The 19370-nt window shown below is 35.5% G+C and overlaps 1 protein-coding gene across 1 annotated transcript in view; it reads left to right on the top strand.

Annotated features, from left to right (window-relative positions):
- The window catches only part of Tbh (Tyramine beta hydroxylase), a 212542-nt gene that overhangs the window by 43469 nt on the left and 149703 nt on the right, over positions 1-19370 (top strand). The window lies entirely within an intron of this gene.

The following is a 19370-nucleotide window of genomic DNA, read 5'->3' as shown; positions in this document are numbered from 1 at the left end:
GAGATGAGTGGATTAGGACAATACAAGCGTTACCAATTTTAAAATATCTTGCTTTTTCATTCTATTTTTGAGAAAATTTTAGCTAGCTAGCGTTACTAGCCAGCTTCGTTCTGTTCGCTATTATATCCCTTGAGACCGGGCTGTCGCGAATAACTTTCTTTGAAACAAGTTTTAATAGCAAAATTGATACTTCAAGCAGAATAGAAAATTTTTTATTTTCTTCAAGTTCTATATTATCAATATCTTTTTTTTCTCCGTATTTTCTTTGTCTCATTTTTATTACACCATAGGTATCCTTGACCGCGTAACAATTACGAAACAAAATGTTTCTCGAGAATGAAATTCTGAGGAAATGTAATTTCGGGAACAATTCCTAAGAGTCTTTTCAACCAAAAAAATTTCAATTCCTTTTTAATGATGTGGGATGAGACGGATGGTAGCATAAATAACTATCATAATGCGGAGATTTGCGTAGAGTTCAACTGAATTTCGTTAATTTCTGATCAACTGATTTTTACGTTCTGTCTTTTACCAGCTCAAATATGAAAATTTTAGTCAAAATTATTGTCAAAAATTATTAAATTGTTAAACAAAAACAAATTTGAGAGCTATTTTTCATAATTCCAATTGCATAGAATATTGTACATGAAAATATCCCAAAGACACAGAACTAAGTTGAAATCGTGGATTTATTAGTGTGTTCCATTCATAAATGAATGAGGGAGGACTAAGAGGAGTCCTCATCGGAAGACTCCACACCGGATTTTCCGTTGTGGACACCACATCGGAAGTCCACACCGCAAGTCCATACTGGATTTCCTCATAGAAATAACATTCATATTTCTTGACTAGGTTTGCAAATTAAACTATTAAATTAAAATTCCCATACACTAGGATAATTGTTTCGGATACTTATTGAAAAAATAGGATACTTATTTCGGATACTTATTGAAAAAAAAAAACGTTGTTTTTTTCAATTGAAAGGAAGGAGCGACCTTAAAACTTAAAACGAAAACAAATTATTTTGTAATTGAGGGAGATTTCCCCTCCATAACCCCTTGCTCGCTATGCTAAAGTCTTTTAGTGCTAATAAAAAACTTGTTATCCCAGTCCAGTGGCTCTTGGGTTTTAGCAGTCATTCTCAAAGAATTGGGACAAAGAGTAAAGTTTTAGCTCAAAGAGTGAGGGGTTCAGGAGACAGCATCAATCATGTACGGAATAATTCCTGTTCATTTTAAGTTTTAATGTTGCTCCTTACTTTCAGTCGAAAAACTTGTTTTTTTTTGTTTTGTTTTTTTCTGATCGCTTTTCAAATAATGCTCATAAAAACCCCAATAACCCCAATTTCTTGCTACTAGATCAAGTATATCAACAACTATAAATTTATTGGTACCGTCTAGCTTTTCGAGTTTTTCTGGTTAGGAATTAAAATGTTGGATTGTAATAAAAATTTGGACCAAAATTTAAATATTCACTCGCAATGTTCGATGAATATAAATTTGTATTATTGTTCATAACGGTGGAAGTTCCTTGTGACTTTAGATCTTCTTCACCGCTGAAGCCATCGGAACCTCAGCAATAGGATTCTCTGATGTTTAAATACTTTGTATAGACATGTTTAAATACATTTAAACTTTGTATATAAATAGGAAAAGAGAAACTTTACCAACTAAAATCGCTGAAAACAAAGCTTCTGGTAGTACTTGCCAACCCTAAAGGAATTTCTGACGAGGTTCATGATGCCCTTTCTCACCTTTTCCACCTCTGTGTCAGTAAGAATGTAAATATAATATCTTATGCTACATAGAAAAAGATTGCCAAAAAGTGGGGGCACTATTACCCCCTCACCAGCACCACTCATAAAAGCGTAGGCAAAAATATTCCCAGGAACCGAGGGGTTAGATATCAATTACTACCTTCCCCCTTCGTCAAAACTAATTCTATGTTTGACTGAAAGCTCAATGAGAATACGTTCAAAATTAAAATACACTATTTGAGGCATTTGACCCCTCCCCCACCTACAAAATGGCACACCGCCCCTCTTTTACATTGGCCCATGCGCCTTAAGCACCATTTTATATAATTTTATGAAATATGAAGCAAATTCAGTTAGTTAAATGAAGCTATAAAGCAAATATCAGGGACAGTTTCTTTGCAATAAAAAGGGAGGTTTTACCTCACACCAACCTTATTCAGACTTATTAGGACTCTAAAATAAGAGAGAGATAAATTCCTACCCCTCGCATACCTCTTCCTATATTTGTTTAAAGGCTCAGGGAGGGAATGTGATCTTTTAGGTGTCTGCCCTCTCCCTCGCCAATTCAATGACCCACCCCCTCCTTCATAGTAGTTGTATAATAGTAATAAAAAAATTCCATGTAAATTCAACTGAATCAACTCAGCTAAATCAAACAATTAGATAAATGTCCATATTAACCATTCTCTTGTACGGACTACGTGACGTTCCACAAACGATTACGCCACCACGAGGCACTACTTGCTCTGCAGTTGGGAAGTTCGACATACAGTTTTTTGATACTCTTAAATCGATTGCCTATCTCAGTATTTTCGATCGATAGCAACTTGGTCCTCCATGGGGAAAGGACCATTTGTTCGATACGATTACCCCTGAAATAAAGGTGAGGAAAAATGCAAAATCCCAAATTTTTTCGATAAGAGGTTTAAACCTCAACAGTAAGGTTCTCTGATATGATGAATCTATTGGTGTGATTTTTACCAATAATAGTTGCCTTTTGGGGGGGGGGATAATTTCTTCCTTTTTCAAATATTAGAAAAATTTTCTCAGGCACGCACCTTTTGAAGGTTAGCTTTAAAACCTAATGAATCTTATATATTTGGAACCAGCATAAAAATTCAATTTTTTAGGTATTAATTGTAATCAAACTTAATTCTCTTAAAGGTTTGGTTACTATTAGCCCGTGCCACTCCTTACTTAGAGTTTGTGAAACGAACTGTTTGATACACCCAAATATTCTTGTACATTCGTTCTTAATAGATTTAACAAATTCTGTCACGTAACTGATGGATATCTACACAACGTTCACGCTGCCTGACCAAACACTGCACGTCCACGATGCAACCAAAATCTTATGGAAGAATTCCGCCCTTCTCCTCATTTCTCTTAATATTTTCCCATTTTGTCAAATAACTGGCTTTGTTTTAATCTCCGACCCCCCATGGAAATACATTTCTGCTTGTGAGCCCGTGTGCAATACGGTTTTCTAAATTTGGAAAGACTGTGCACTCTCAATTCTTATAAGCTGGTTAAATGCATAAAAAAACTAACCATCTCTAGAGAATGTTCCAAAAGACAACTTCTTAAAAAAAATGAAGAACAGAGGATTTTAAACGATAAATCAGTCAACACAATTCTGAATAGATTAGTGAAATTTACGTTTCGTCAATTAACTAACTTCTAAATGGGGCAGACTCACAATTTCTTGAATTGACAGATTTTCAGAAGGAGAGTATCATGTAGAACGGTTTTGACGCCTTACTTCTTTCCCGATAATTTATAGTTTCGGAAAAAAGTCAGAACTATTTGGCATCTCTAAGAAATCTTTAGTATCATGAAAAAAGAGCTTTAAAACATTTCCTGCTTCTTGTAAACTTTGATTTTTGTTATTTATCCCCTTATCACGAAAGCTGGGTGTCATATTCTGTATAACAGCAGATTTGTTTTTTGAAAATACTACTGAAAAAAGCGAAACGTGGAAAGTTAAAAATAGGACAGTAAAAATAGGATAAGAAGGAGAAGGTGTACAAGTCAGAGTAACCCCTGGAAACTTCTCGGGACTGTTGAGGACTCTTCCCCATAAAAATATGCTTTAAGAAAGTGGTTTTAGTATTTTAGGATCTAATCAAGTTGAAACCGATGAGCCCTTGGTACCTCCGAAAAAAAAAAGAAAAAAAGATCAAACTTTGGCACTTACGCAGCTCAGAATAACCCTGAGATACTTCTTGAGACCTCTGAAGCTTCTGTTCTAAAAAAAGCGCTTTGAAAAAAAAAAGTAATTTTAGTATTTTACTATCTCATCAAGTTGATGCTGATCAACCAATGAAAAAAATTGGCCCTTACATAGCCAATTTTCCCAATTCCAAAAATTCAACTCCCTAGACAACTCGAACTGAAATTTTAGATCCTGTCGTGTATACTAACTCTTAAAGATAACACTATTCAACTTCATTTTTCAGTAGATAGTATAATTGTTTGTTGAATCCTAAATATTTGGAATAGTGTACAATTCTTTATTAACCCTATTTGCATCTTTATATATTCTGAAACATGAAGAAAATTTTATATAAAGTAATAATTTTGGAATATTTCTGACACAACGGATAAAATTAAACGCCTCATTCCCTTGTTTTAGATAAGAAATTATGACTCCTTCTCTCCAGCATCTTTCTTTGCAAATAATCAGGTTTAGAAATTGCTTTGCGTTGTAAATTACAATACTAGAGATTCCGAAATTTTGTAATGTCAGGGAAGCAGAAATTGTTATGTTTCTGTTTTTGGTAATGCATACATGCAACGACTAATTTATTTTACAATCATATTATTTTATAGTAAGAATTTGTATTTAATAATTTATATACTTTATAATGTAATTTCTTTAATTAATTACCATTTACTATGTAATTATTAATCACTTTTATTTAATTAATTGAATATAATTAATTTACTTATATAGTTCATTACTTTTAAAATTAAATTTTCATAATTTATAGCTTATTTTATACTGAGAGAAAAACATTTAAGATATTTACTACTAAATTATAGTATAACATAGCATAAGGTATTGCTAAACAATTGCAAATTGATTAAAAACGAGTAGATAACAGCAAATACATCCGTTTTGAGGTATTTTTGAAGACGTCATGAACTGAGTCTTTTATGTTATCTGCAAACAGTGTTGCAGCCTCATTTGAAGAGGTTCTTTTATGACCATTAATTAAAAAAACTTTTTCCACAAAATAAGTTTTTCAAAAAAAGTAAAGAACTCCATTAAACCAAAAACGAGCACAAATAAAATCAAATAATCTACCAAGCGTTAGACTACCACAAATCAGCGTCGATAAATAAATGAAACCCAAATCGAACAGAAATCATAGGCAGCGCGATAGCGCTGACTAAGTAAAGAACGATGTGGGCACAATGTATTATTTTTTTTTTTCTCCATACCCGGGCACTTCGTATCGAAGGAGTTGTCGTAAAAACTTCGAAAAGGACTCATTCGATTGGAAATTGGAGTGGCTAGTGCCTTTTTTAATAGTCGAAAGTGATTGGAGGGCAACTAGCCCCCCCTCACGCCCATCATTCCCCCAAACGCATCCAATCAAAATTTTGAGATTTTCAGCGTAGTTGATTTCCACATAGAAAATATGTTTTTTAGGAGGATTGTAGGAGGACTCCCCCACAATCCTCGGGGCAAGGGTTTTAAGTTATGCCTTGAGGGCATATAAGAGATATGTTGGCACTATATATTTTTTTTCCTTTAGAGCCTGGCACTTTCGCATCGAAGAAGTTGTCGTAGAAACTTCGAAAAGGGCTGATTCAAACGGAAATTGCAGCGGCTTGTGCCCTTTCTAATAGTCGAAAGTGATTGGAAGGCAACTAACACCCCTTCCACGCCCACCATTTCCCGAATTACATCCAATCAAAATTTTGAGATAGCCATTTTGTTCAGCGTAATTGATTTCTAGATAGAAAATATATTTTGAGGAGGATACTCCCCCACAGCCTTCAGGGCAAGGGTTGTAAGTTATGCCCTGGGGGCATATTAGGTTTTTATAGAAGGTTCAAAAAACTTCAAAAAAGGCTCATTAGATTGGAAATTCAAAGGGCTCGTGCCCTTTTTAATTGTTGAAAGTGATTGGAGTGCAAATAGCCCCCCCCCCCACGGCCATCAAATCCCAAACACATCCAATCAAAATTCTGAGATAGCCATTTTGTTCAGTGTAGTTGATTTCCAGATAGAAAATATGTTTTTCAGGAGAACACTCCCCCACAACCCTATGGGCAAGGGTTGTACGTTATGCCCTGGGGGCATATAAGGTTTTTATAGAACGCGTTGTCGTAGAAACTTCAAAAGGGGCTCATTCGGTTGGAAATTGAAATGGCTAGTGCCCTTTTTGATAGTCGAAAGTGATTGAAGGCAACTAACACCCCTTCCTTGCCCATTATTTCCCCAAACACATCCAAAAAAAATTTTGAGATAGCCAATTTGTCCCTCGACGTTCAAAGTTCAGGAAATTATACCTTTGAGCAGGACACTCCCCCCACAGACTTCGGGGCAAGGGTTATAAGTTATGCCCTGGGGGCATATAAGGTTTCTCTTGAAATCTTTGTCGTAGAAACTTGAAAAATGGCTCATTCAATTGGAAATTGAAAGGGCTACTGCCTTTTTTAAGATTTGAGAGTGATTGGATAGCCACAAACACCCCTCTCACGCCCGCCATTTTCCCAAACATATCCAATCAAAGTTTTTAGCTATCCATTTTGTTCAACGTAGTTGAAAGTTCTGGAAATTAGGTCTTTTAGGATGATACCCCCCTCAGAGCCCTCAGTATAAGGGTTGTAAGTTATGCCCTGGGGGCATATAAGGTTTATATCAAAACTTGTTGTAAAAATCATAGGCAGCGCGATCGCGCTGCCTAAGTAAAGAATGATGTTGGCGCCATGTTTTATTTTTATTTTTTGTAGTTTTTTTTCGATACCAGGGCACTTCGTATTGAAGGAGATGTTGTAGAAACTTCGAAAAGGGCTCGCTCAATTGGAAATTGGAATGGCTAGTGCCTTCTTTAATAGTCAAAAGTTATTAGAGGGCAACTAGCCCCCCCCCCCCACCACGCCCATCATTCCCCCAAATACATCAAATCAAAATTTTGAGATAGCCATTTTGTTCAGCATAATTGATTTCCAGATAGAAATTGTTTTTGAGGAGGACACTCCCCCAAAACCCTCAGGGCAAGGGTTTTAAGTTATGCCCTGGGGGCATATAAGAACGATGTTGGCACAATGCATTATTTATTATTTTTTTTCTTCTAGAGCAGGGCACTTTGTATGGAAGAAGTTGTCGTAGAAACTTCGAAAAGGGCTCATTCAATTGGAAATTGGAGCGGCTTGTGCCCTTTTTAATAGTCGAAAGTGATTGGAAGGCGACTAAAACCTCTTTCCCGCCCACTATTTCCCGAAACACATCCAATCAAAATTTTGAGATAGCCATTTTGTTCAGCGTAGTTGATTGCCACATACGAATTATGTTTTGAGGAGGATAGTTCCCCACAGCCCGCAGGGCAAAGGTTGTAAGTTATACCCTGGGGGCATATAAGGTTTTCTATAGAAGACGTTGTCGTAGAAACTTCAAAAAGGGCTAGTGCCCTTTTTAATAGTCGAAAGTGATTCTAGGGCAACTAACCCCCCTCTCACGCCCACCTTTTCTCCAAACCCATCGAATCAAAACTTTTAGATAGCCATTTTTTTCAACGTAGTTTTAAGTTCTGGATATTAGGTCTTTGAGGATGACAACCCCCCACAGCCCTCACAGGAAGGGTTGTAAATTATGCCCAGGGGAGATATAAGGTTTTTATAGATCGTGTTGTCGTGGAAACTTCAAAAAGGGCTCATTCGATTCGAAGTTGAAATGACTAGTGCCCTTTTAATAGTCGAAAGTGATTGGAAAGCAACTAACACCCCTTCTACGCCCATCATTTCCCTAAACACATCCCAAAAAATTTTGAGATAGCCTTTTTTTCCACGCAGTTCAAAGTTACGGAAATTATACCTTTGAGCAGGACACTCCCCCCACAGTCGTCAGGGCAAGGGTTATAAGTTATGCCCTGGGGGCATATAAGGTTTTTATTGAAATACTTGTCGTAAAAACTTGAAAAAGGCCTCATTCGATTGGAAATTCAAAAGGCTAGTGCCCTTTTTAATAGTCAAAAGTGATTTGAGGGCAACTACCCCCCTTTCACGCCCAACTTTTCCCCAAACACATCCAATAAAAATTTTTAGATAGCCATTTTTTAAAAGTAGTTGAAAGTTTTGGAAATTAGGTCTTTAAGCATGACAACCCCTCCCTCCCCCATAGCCCTTAAGGCAAGGGTTGTAAGTTATGCCCTGGGAGCATATAAGGTTTTTATTGAAAGCGCTGTTATAGAAACTTGAAAAAAGGGCTCATTCAATTGGAAATTGAAAGGCCTAGTGCCTTTTTTAATAGTTGAAAGTGATTGGAGAGCGACTAACTCCCCTCTCACGCTCACCATCTTCAAGCACATCCAATCAAAATTTTAAGATATCCATTTTATTCAACGTAGTTGAAGGTTCTTGAAATATGGTCTCTTAGGATGATACCCCCCTCAGAGCCCTCAGTGCAAGGGTTGTAAGTTATGCCCTGGGGGCATATAAAGTTTATATAGAAATTTGTTGTAGACATTTTAAAAAGTGTTCATTTGATTGTAAATTGAAATTGCCCTTTTTAATAGTCGAAAGTGAGTGGAGAGTCATTAACCCCCCTCTCACGCCCACCATTTCCCCAAAAATATTCAATCAAAGTTTAGAGATAGCCATTTTGTTCAACGTAGTTGAAAGTTCAGGAAATTATGTATTTAAGGATGAAAAACTCCCCAGAGCCCCAAGGGCAAAGGTTGTAAGTTATGCCCTGGGAGCATATAAGGTTTTTATGGTTAGAGTTATCGTAAAACTTCAAAAAGGGCTCATTCAAATGGAAATTGAAAGTTCTAGAGCCCTTTGTAATAGTCGAAAGTGATTGGAGGGTAACTAACCCTCCTCTCACGCCCACCATGTCTCCAAACACATCCAATCAAAATTTTCAGGTAGCCATTTTGTTCAATGTAGTAGAAAGTTCTGGAAATTAGGTTTTTGAGAATGAAACCCCACAGCACTTAGGGCAAGGGTTGTAAGTTATGCCCTAGGGGCAAAAAAGGTTTTTATTGAAAGTTATGTCGTCGAAACTTCAAAAGGGCTCATTTGACTGGAAATTGAAAGAGCTAGGACCATTTTTAATTGTCAAAAGTGATTGGAGAGCGACTACCGCCCCTCTCACGCCCACCATTTCCCCACACACATCCAATAAAAATTTTGTGATAGCCATTTTGTTTAGCGTAGTTGAAAGTTCTGGAAATTAGATCTTAGAGGATGACAACCACCCTAACAGACCTTAGGGTAAGGGTTGTAATTTATGCCTTGGGGGCATATAAGGTGCTTATAGAAAGCACTGTCGTTTCAAAAAGGGCTCATTCGATTGGAAATCGAAAGGCCTTGTGCCTTTTTTAATTGTCGATAGGGATTGGAAGGCTTGACATTTTTATAGTAAAGATCGATGATTTTTTGTTGTTGTTGTTGTTGTTTGGACCAGGGCACTTCGTATCAAAGGAGTTGTCTTGGGCACTTCAAAAACGGCTCATTCGATTGAAAACATAAAGAGTTGATGCCCTTTTAATAGTCAAAAGAGATTAAATCAAAATATCCAGTGATAAGACTAATTTTCATTGAAGCATCAATGCAGCATCCCGGGAATAAATGAGGCTGATATGTTCAAACTTTTGGGGCTGCCTTCTTACTCAAGAATTAACAACGTCAGGATAGCATAGACATTTTCAGAATTTCGAAGAGAAAAAATTGATTTTCTTGTGAAGGGTATCAAGTTTTCCAATTCAGGTCAACAGAGGAGATATGAAACTAAACTAAACAGTACTATTTGTGTCCAAATTTTTGTAAGGGTGTATATTGTTAAAAATTGCTGAAAATTTTTCTCCATCATGCATATAGCAGGCGAAACTATAAAGTCTTAAAAAAACGAAAAGATTAAAGTATTATTTTCTTTTTCCCTGAAAAGACTATGTCAATATAAAACGAACAAAAATTAATTGAAAAAAACTTTTTACACAAAATAAGTTTTTCAAAGAAAAGTAAAGAACTCCATTAAACCAAAAATGAGCAAAAATAAAATCAAATAATCTACCAGTTCAATTCAATTCAATTTTATTTGAATAAAAACATAACACAAATATCAATAACAATAAAGATCCTTTTTTAATGATAACTTTTTTAATGGATTGATAACTTTTTATGGGTTGGACTAAAGTTGATAAAACTTGTATATTTGAAATCAGCATAAAAATCTAATTCTTTTGATGTATCTATTAATATCAAAATTCCTTTTTTAGAGTTTCGGCTATTATTGAGCCGGGTCACTCCTTACTTACAGTTCGTTACCATAAACTGTTTGATTACTACCTAGGTAAGTGAAGCCATATACTCAGTCGATCTTCTTGCTGCTTCACACCACTTCTTCATCCTCATTTATTTTTGCAAGTGATTTGGTCTTCTGAGCTCCAATTTTCAAATCTATTCTTGCACTCTGAACTCTCAATATCATCAATTTCCATTCATTTTCTCCAGAATCATTAACTAGGACCCTCAAGTTATCTTTATAATATAATTTTTGGACAATATTATCTCTAATAGTTATATCATCTTTTCCTACAATCTGCTGCGTTAAATTGGAAGGGTTAGATATGACACTGCTTAACTCCCGACTCCCCAAAGAAGCAATTACAAATCTTGTTTAATTTAACCGCAAAATTTTTACCCTGCTGCATAGCATTAATTCCTTTAAAGTAATCATTTGGCAATATTTTCAAGGACATCGAGTCGTTAAAGCTTCTCTATCAGCTAAATAAAATGTCTATTCATTATGGTTGCAACCGTAGCTGCCACCCTGTCAAGAACGATAATTCTTGCTCTATAAACCGAAGGATTCAGTGCAAAAACAAATATTGAACAACTAAGTCTATCGAACTAAGAATTATCATTATCTACAACACTAATATAGAATCATTCAGAAATCAATCAGCAATTAATCAAAGCGTAAAAATATAGGCAACTCTTAACTTGATCTCCTTGTCAATGATCTACTCTCAGAACTTTACCTACAACATTTCTTAGTCGAATAAGCATCATCGTGCTAAAGAATTTACTTCTAGCCAAAATCAAGTTAATGCATCTGCTTAGACATTAAGAATACAATATAAATAAAAAAAAAACAATCAACATTAACACTATTAACAATTATCCTCGAAAGTAATTCGAGGCAAGTAATTCAATATTAAATTGAATTGAAGTTATCAAGTATTTTGCAGTAGGTTGCATCAAGACATGGCTAATTGTAGAAAGAGAAAAGCCAAGACGGATAGTTCAAATAATTGAGAGGCAAATATTTAAATGGCTGTGGCACGGGTAAATGGCGGGAACTCTCGAAAAATCTGTATCCGTATTAATCACTTTTTATTGTTTTGAAATTACTTGTCACACTGCACTTGAAGGCTTCACAGTTCACACAAGAGAGTGCAACAAGAAATACGCTAGCTATTTTGTTGTAAAATGCATTACCAGAGGATGTGTGTTTTGGAAACGGGCCAAAAGTGCAAAAACTTTAGGATTGCACTGAAAAATTGGTAAATTAAAGGCAGAAGCCTCGATATCTTATCGGATGAAAACCCAAAGCCATCCCCTTCCTCAACCTTGAACTTTTCTGCTCCCTCCCTTGGATATATATTGGAAGAAAAAAGACTAGCCTTGTTTAGAGTTCATTTAAGCCTTTGAAAAGGAAAACAAATCTATGACGTTGTCATAATCCATATTATGACGTTGGAAGAGCATACTAGGCTGTGTTGGCATCAGTTGCTATGTTGCCCAGGTGGTGCACATTTGCGCCATTTTTGAGTTGATTGCCCATTGAATTTTTCAAATTAGCGCATTGCGCCGATTTGCGCATGTCAAAAAATTCGGCTTTCTATTTGAACCTAGAGTTGAGAAACACAGCAACTGTATATGCGGGTATATGAAATGTCATGCAAACAAAGACCCTGGACTGCATTAGCCATGACTTAGATATTGTAAACCAACTGAAAAAGAGGTGCTGTTTATTGATTACAAGCTTAAATACAGTTTTGTGTACCCAGGCAGCGCTGTATGTGCCCCATTCATTGTTTGATTTCTTTTTTTGGTCTTTGTCAAGTAGCGACATTTTTTTAACTCTTAAAGGAAAATTAAGGATTAGCCACTTTCTAAGACAAAATCCGGAAGCTGCATATAACTGAAATCTTGCTTTTATATTGGATTAATCGATATATTGACTAAACAATGTCTATCGTTGAAAACTCCATTGAAATACCGTCTCTATGCTTCACGAAGTATCTCGGTAGATCCTTTCCTTTGTTATATAGTGCGGCTTGCATTCTATTGAAGTCTTATTGATTCGTAAATGCACTGAGTATTCGTCCTTTTGTTTTGCCCTTTTAATTCTTACTCAAATCTATCAAATCAACTGAGAACAATTTGTTTAAGAAACTATTTGAAGGATAAAAAACTAAGATTTCGAATATTTTACAGAGAAGTTTTGTATACTTTTTTATTTTCTGATTTTGTTCATTAATAGGTCTATGGCTTGCAAAACTTCTCTTATGTTAACATTAACATTAACATCTCTTATGTTAACATTAACATAACATTAACATTTCAACTATTAAAAAAGGCACTAGCCCTTTCAATTTCCAATCGATTGAGCCCTTTTGAAGTTTCTGCGACAACACTTTCAATAAAAACTTTATATATCCCCAGGGCATAACTTACAACCCTTGCTCTGAGGGCTGGGGGGGCTGTCATCCTCAAAGACCTAATTTTCAGTCCTAACTTTCAACTACGTTGAAGAAAATTGCTATCTCAAAATTCTGATTGGATGTGTTTGGGGAAATGGTGGGCGTGAGAGGGGGGTTAGTTGCCCTCTAATTACTTCCGGCTATTAAAAAGGGAACTAGCCCTTTCACTTTCCAATCGAATGAGCGGTTTTTGAAGTTTCTACGACAACAATATCTATAAAAACCTTATATGCCCCAGGGCATAACTTACAACCCTTGCCATGAGGGCTGTGAGGGGGTTGTCATCCTCAAAGACATAATTTCCGGACCTTTAACTACGTTGAAGAAAATGGTTATCTCAAAATTTTGATTGGATGTGTTTGGGGAAATGGTGGATGTTAGAGGGGTGTTAGCTATCCTCCAATCACTTTTGACTATCAAAAAGGGTGCAAGCCCTTCTAATTTCCAATCAAATGAGCCCTTTCTGAAGTTCTTACAAAATTACTGTCTATAAAAACTTTATATGCCCCAGGGCATAACTTACAACCCTTACCCTGAGGGTTGTGGGGGGGGGAGTTTCGTGCTCAAAGATATAATTTCCGGACCTTTCAACAACTTTGAACAAAATGGCTATCTAAGAATTTTGATTGGATGTGTTGGATGTGGATAAACAGTGGGCATGGATGGGTTGTTAGTTGCCTTCCAATCCCTTTCGACTATTAAAAAGGGCACTAGCTATTTCAATTTCCAATCAAATGAGCTCTTTTTGAAGTTTCTACAACAACGCTTTCTATAAAAACCTTATACGCCCCCAGGGCATAACTTACTACCCTTGCCCTGGGGGCTGTGGGGGGTTGTTATCCTCAAAGCCCTCATTCCCAGAATTTTCAACTACATTGAACAAAATGGCTATCTCAAAATTTGGATCCGATGTGTCTCAGGAAATAATGGGCGTGAGAGAGGGGTTAGTTGCCCTCCAATCACTTTCTACTATTAAGAAGGGCACTAGCCCTTTGAGTTTCCAATCGAATGAGCATTTTTTGAAGTTTCTAACGCTTTCTATAAAAACCTTATGTAGCCCCAGGGCATAACTTACAACCCTTGCCCTGAGGGCTGTGGGGGAGTGTCCTCCTAAAAACATAATTTCTACCTGGAAATCAGCTACGCTGAACAAAATGGCTATCTCAAAATTTTGATTGGATGTGTTTGGGGAAATGGTGGGCGCGGAAGGGGTGTTAGTTGTCTTCCAATCACTTTCTACTTTTAAAAAGGGCACAAGCCACTTCAATTTCCAATCGAATGAGCCCTTTTCGAAGTTCCTACGACAACACTTTCGATACGAATTGCCCGGGTCTAAAGAAAAAAAAATAAAACATTGTGCCAACATCGTTCTTTACCTAGGCAGCGCGATTGCGCTGCCTATGCTTTCTGTTCATTTTGAGTTTCATTTATTTATTGCTAGTGATTTGTGGTAGTTTTACACTAGGATGATTACTTGACTTCATTTCTGCCCATTTTTGGCTTAATGGAGCTCTTTACTTTTCTTTGAAAAGCTTGTTTTGTTGAAAAAGTTTTTTAGAGGAATTTCCGTTCATTTTTTTTTTACAGTCATTTTCAAGAAAAAAATACTATTTTATATCTTTTCGATTTTTTTCTATAAGAATCAATAGTTTGGCATAATTGTGTGGGTTTATCATGCCCAATATCCCTAAAGACATAATTGCTGGACCGTTCTACTATGCTGAACAAAATAGTTGTCTCAAAATTTTGACTAAAAGTCTTTGTGAAATAAATCGGCTTAAGAGACGGGCTGATTGCCCTCCAATCTCTTTTTACTCTTAGAAAGGACCCTACAGCATTTAATTTTGAATCTAATTGGCTTCTTTAAATGTTTCAATGATATTTCTAACTATTATAGAGTGATACTGCCTATGATATTGCTTATATGCCTTTTTGAAAACCTGCATGTATACAGTGTTTTCGTTTAATTGGAACGCCAGTAGTAATGGTACAATTAAAGGTACAAGACAGATAGGACATTACTGTGTCAATTAAAGGTACAAGACAGATAGGACATTACTGTGTCAATTAAAGGTAGAAGACAGATAGGACATTACTTTGTCGATTACAGAGACAAGACAGGTAGAAAATTACTGTGTACAATTAAAGAGAGAAGACAGGTAGGAAATTACTGTGTATAATTAAAGAGAGAAGACAGGTAGGGAATTACGGTATTAATGGTAGAGAGAAGACAGATAGGACATTATTGTGTCAATCTAAGGTAGCAGAGTGTCTCCCCATATAGCTACAATGCTTACAACAAGACAGTCCCACCATATAGGTACAATGCTTACAACAAGACAGTCCCACCATATAGCTACAATGCTTACAACAAGACAGTCCTGCCAATACAACCAGACAGTGTAATGACCGGATTCAACTACCGTGAAAATTCGTGCTGATCTCTGTTCAAAGTGCGTGATGTTTTCATGGTAGTGATTCGTTTCCTTTGTATGAAATTGTAAAATTCTTTCTGTAATTTAAATTGTTTAATTAATTTACATAAATTAATTTATTATTAATTAATTAACATAATTACATTAATTAATTTTTTTTTTTCAGAGTTCATTTTGGATTTTTACATTCTCTTGATTTTTCAAAATTCATTTTGAATTTCTTTCAATGAAATGCAAGAGTTGGATTATTTCAGTAGTGTCTTGTGGAGGTTTACCTTGTCACAGTTACATTAACTTAATTTTTCAAATTTCATTTGTGACTTCGTTCGTTGAACTTCAAGATTTTTAGTGGTTCTGTAGTGTCTTGTTTTGCTGGTACTTGTCCCAGTCACATTCACTTGTTTTTTCAAAGTTCTAATCGGATTTCTGTAGTGAAATAACAGTGTTGGGAAAGTGTTTTATTTTTTACGTTGTGGTTTAAAATTTCACAGTTACAATCTCTAGGTTTATAAAATTTCATTTTGGATTTCATTCATGAAGTTCAAGAGTTGGAATATATCAATAGTGTTTTATCATGGTTTACCTTGTCCCAGTTACATTCTCTTCATTTTTCAAAGTTAATTTTGGATTTCTTTCCTTGAAATGCAAGAGTTGGAATATTTCAGTAGTGTTTTGTCGTGGTTTACCTTGTCACAGTTACATTCTCTTGATTTTTCAAAGTTCATTTTGGATTTCTTTCCTTGAAATGCAAGAGTTGGAATATTTCAGTAGTGTTTTGTCGTGGTTTACCTTGTCACAGTTACATTCTCTTGATTTTTCAAAGATCATTTTTGTATTTCTTTCGTTTAAATGCAAGAGTTGGAATATTACAGTAGTGTTTTGTTATGGTTTACCATGTCAGAGTTAAATTCTCTTGATTTTTCAAAGTTCATTTGGAATTTCTTTCGTTAAAATGCAAGATCTGTAATATTTAAGCAGTGTCTTGTTGTGGTTTACATTGTCACAGTTACACTCTCCTAATTTGTCAAAGTTCATTTTTGATATCTTTCGTTGAAATGCAAGAGTTGGAATATTTAAGTAGTGTTTTGTTGTGCTTTATCTTTTCACAGTTACATTCTCTTGATTTTTCAAAGTTCATTTTGAATTTCTTTCGTGAAATGCAAGAGTTGGAATATTTCAATTGTGTTTTATCGTTGTTTACCATGTCACAGTTACATACTCTTGATTTTGCAAAGCTCATTTTGGACTTCTTTCATTGAAATGCTAGAGTTGGAATATTTCAGTAGTGTTTTGTCGTGGTTTACCTTGTCATAGTTACATTCTCTTGATTTTTCAAAGTTCATTTTGAATTTCTTTCGTGGAAATGCAAGAGTTGGAATATTTCAGTAGTGTCTTGTTGTGCTTTACCTTGTCACAGTTACATTCCCTTGATTTTTCAAAGTTCATTTTGGATTTCTTTCGTTGAAATGCAAGAGTAAGAATATTTAAGTAGTGTTTTGTTGTGCTTTACCTTTTCAGAGTTACATTCTCTCGGTTTTTCAAAGTTCATTTTGAATTTTTTCGTGAAATGCAAGAGTTGAAATAGTTCAATAGTGCTTTATCGTGGCTTACCGTGCCACAGTTGCATTTTCTTGATTTTTCAAAATTCATTTTGGATTTCTTTCCTTAAAATACAAGAGTTGGAATATTTCTGTAGTGTTTTGTCGTGGTTTATCTTGTCATAGTCACATTATTTTGAGTTTTCAAAATTCATTTTGGACTTCTTTCCTTGAAATGCAAGAGTTGGAATATTTCAGTACTGCAGTGGTCATTTCAAACAGACCGACGGTTATACAACATGGTCGTAGATCGAATCCATTAATACCATCAACTAAGAAAGTATGTTCGCATGATAGTGTTATTGTAGCATTGAAATCTGACAAAAAGAAGTGATTAAACTATGAAATAAGTAAAGGTGGTAGCAGCATCGTAAATATATACGTGCATTGTCATGACAGTAAGGAATTAAATTTCTTTGGAGTACCAAAAAAAATTCAACTCTTATGATGGTGGATATGCGAGATTGAGATCTCCGGAGATGATTGTACTCAAAGAAAATGCCAACATAAAAATAATAGTTGATGAAGAAGGGCATCTTCTTGCTAATGCTTGTGGTAACATGTTACCCAGTGTTAAATCATATCGTCAGCTTTCACATATTAGCACTCAAATGAAAGCAAAGATGAGACGAAAGGCTTACTCTTCTACTATTATCATAAACCGTATCCTGTCTACGTGCCGGAACTGTTACCTGTGTAAAAATAGTGTGATAATAGACAGTGAAGTTGCCAGAAAAATAAAAAGGTATTGGCAGGATTTATCACTATAGAATATAAAGATGAATCGATGAAAAACAAAGTACCAGCAAACGTTACTGCCATTGATCAAACAGTCAATGAATGAAATAATACCAAAGACAAAAAGCATATTGAGCCTGTCGATGAAACACCTGTAAAAATTGTGTATGATTCAAAATGGAATAATGATTATTCTACTGATTACGAACTAAGAGAAGACAATAGCTACAGTATCAAGAGAAAAAATGGTGAACCATTTTATGGAACAGATTCAAAATGACCAAAGTTGTTCATTGATATTAATAATGTATAATAACAATATATTTTTTTTTATTAATATTCTACATGACATTATTTCATTAAAAATATATTATGCATTACATTGTTATGTGTTCATTATTTTTAGAGTAAGCTAGCATATCAAACGTTTAGAATGTCTATTAAAACATCGGAGATGTAAGAAAAGGAATTTGCATACATCATATGTCGGATAGATGGGTTAACATAGAAAAATCTAAGTATAAGAATGAATAAATTCTCTATCAACATCTAGTGACAGATACTGGGGATAGCTTTGACGAACTCTAAGTATTAGAGTGAGTAAATTCTTTATCAATGTCTTTTGACAGATACGTTTGATAACACTGACATAATTTAAGTATCAAATTGAAGAAATTCTTTATTAAAATTCGTTATCGATATCATTTGTTGGGTACTTCAGATAACATTGACAAAATCTATCTATTAGAATGAATAAATTCTTTTTCTTCAGCCGTTGTCGGATTTGTCACTATGAAAAATTGTAAGTAAGTAACAAACTCTTTCTTGAATTCACCTCTTGCATACACAATACAGAAATAAAAAAATAAAAAATAGGCACTGAGATAAGCAAACGTCCGCCTAGACACATAAGCAGAGGAAGTGAGAGAGACAAAAACACGTATAAATGTAAGGATTCAAGCATACAAACCAACAGAGACAGGTACTGAGATAAGCAAACACCCGCCCAGAAACATAAGCAGAGGAAGTGAAAGAGACAAAAACACATATAAATATATAGATTCTGACACACAAATCGACGAAACAGTCACTGAGATAGGCAAACACCCGCCCAGACACAAAGGCAAGGAGCGTAAGAGGGGAAAAGACACAGAAAACACACTCATTCAAACACACAAACTGATAGAGACAGGCATTGAGACTGGCAAACACCCACACAGTCAGATAAAAAGTTGAAGCGAGGGAGACAAAGACACTTATAAATGTAAGGATTCTGACACACGAACCAACAAAGACTGGCATTGATAGGCAAACACCGGCCCCGACACATAAGCAGAGGAAGTGAGGAAGACGAAAACACATAAATGTATGTATTTGTCTACACATACTGATTGAAACAGGTACTGATATAAGCAAAAACCCACCCAGTCATATAAGCAGAGGAAGTGAGAGTGACAAAAAGACATATAAATTTTAGGATTCTGACATACAAAACAACAATCACCATCATTGAGATAGGCAAATATTCGCCCAGACACATAAGCAGAGGAGAGTGAGAGAGACAAAAACACATAAATATATGGATTCAGGGATACAAACCGACAGAGACAGGCACTGAGATAAGCAAATACCCGCCCAGACACATAAGCAGAGGAAGTGAGAGAGACAAAAACACGTATAAATGTAAGGTTTCTGACAAAAAAATCAACGATCACAGGCATTGAAATAGAAAAACATCCGCCCAGACACATAGTCAATGAGAGAGAGAGTGACAAAAAAACATATAAATATATTGATTCAGGCATTAAAACCGACAGAGACAGGCATTGAGATAGGCAAAAACCCACCCAGACACATAAGTAGAGGAAGTGAGAGAGACAAAAACACGTATAAAGAC

The sequence above is a fragment of the Artemia sp. Qi Xiang Cuo genome, chromosome 14 (assembly GCF_049724085.1).
Source record: "Artemia sp. Qi Xiang Cuo chromosome 14, ASM4972408v1, whole genome shotgun sequence".
Classification (NCBI taxonomy): Eukaryota; Metazoa; Arthropoda; class Branchiopoda; order Anostraca; family Artemiidae; genus Artemia; species Artemia sp. Qi Xiang Cuo.
This window is presented reverse-complemented; position numbering and strand designations above follow the sequence as displayed.